Source organism: Austrofundulus limnaeus, unplaced genomic scaffold (genome assembly GCF_001266775.1).
Source record: "Austrofundulus limnaeus strain Quisiro unplaced genomic scaffold, Austrofundulus_limnaeus-1.0 Scaffold98, whole genome shotgun sequence".
Lineage (NCBI taxonomy): Eukaryota > Metazoa > Chordata > Actinopteri > Cyprinodontiformes > Rivulidae > Austrofundulus > Austrofundulus limnaeus.
The window spans coordinates 1,301,919-1,303,437 of NW_013952500.1; positions in this window are offsets into that span (position 1 = coordinate 1,301,919).

The window sequence follows — 1,519 nt, forward strand, 5'->3', positions numbered from 1 at the left end:
GGGAAAAAAGAAAAAAGAAGAAAAAAAATGTTCCTGTTGCAGCACATTGAGGTGAGCGGCTCTGGCTGCTGTGCATCTCCTGGACCGGAAATCCTTATATGGCCATCGAAAAACAAGCCCAAAGAAAAGAAAAAAAAAAAAAAAGAAAAAAATGCAGCCCTTGAAATAAGGTTACATTTTATACAAACACAAAACTAATTCAGACACACTTAGAAAAAGCTTTAATCACATATTTGTGTTCGTAGACATATTTCTATCATTTTGCAGTGTGCTGTATTTCTTGATTTCAGCCGATATATTTGCAAAGATTGCAGCCTTTTATCCAGTAAATGTTGCTGCACTGCTACATTTCCTCCTCTGTTATCTGGGTTTCCCTTCATTGCAACAAGAAGAGAGCAGCTTTTCATTTGTTTCAAAGGATATCATTTTACATTTTTACGGCTTTAAAACCCCCTTATAGTGACAAAAGCTGCAATTATTCTATGGGACACTTTCAAGCTTCTAATTTATTGTGTTTCAGTTTAAATAGCAAACATGAGTATGTGAGGGATGTATGTGAGCAGTTTAATCTAAAGTTGTTGCAGATGATAACTGATGCTCCACATCTGTGTGGGTGCATACTGCCACCATTTGTTGCATCCCTGTTACTACCTCATGTTGGCTGCTTCCTGTTGCTCCTCAGAAAATGAACCCATTGTTAAATGTACCTCCTTAAATATTTAGCTTTTCCTGTTGAAGAAAATAACATATATTTTCTTTAAGTTGTTCCATTTTTTTGTTTTCCCCATCTGGATGCTGCACAGATCAGTGAAGCAGCAAACTCTTCCTCATCATCATGGTGTTTGCTGGACTTAATAGCTTGACACAACTCAGCACGTCATCCCAGAAGGCCCACGCCAACGCTCACTCGTTGACCCTCACCTGTGCAGGATTCAGATGGGCTCATCAGGGATGAGCTCATGCAGTGCTGTGCAGGGACGGAGCTTTGTCAGGCTTTCAGGGGGGTGCTCTTCATCAATGGAACTCCAGCATGACTCATCCGTACTGAGCACCCACCTCCGATCTTCACAGTGCAAAGCCTCCCTTTTGTGTTGCTGAGCGCGTCTCATTCAGCACTTGAGAGATCAGAGCAGCCTCTGTAAATAATTTGTATTGCTTCGAACGTCAGCACAACTGCATCAGACAGAGGTACGAATCTGTCATCATCTATCTGCGTAAAAAAAAAAACAAGAGTAGTTTCAAAACACCAAATGTTCCTGAACCAGAAACTGGTTGAAAATGTGAAAGCATTCATGAATGTCATTTTTTGATGATTTAAACTAAAAGCAACATGTCAAAGTTACCTAATTTTGTTTGGGAAATGAAGGAATATGTAACCAAAAACAAGATGTACTGCTTATGCAGTCATTTTGATAATAGATGAGAGTGAGTGCATGAGTTTGTCATTTTTAATAACTAGCTAAATGTTTCCTTTTGTGCGCAATAACTGATAATTGTAGGGAAATGCAGCCTTATACTT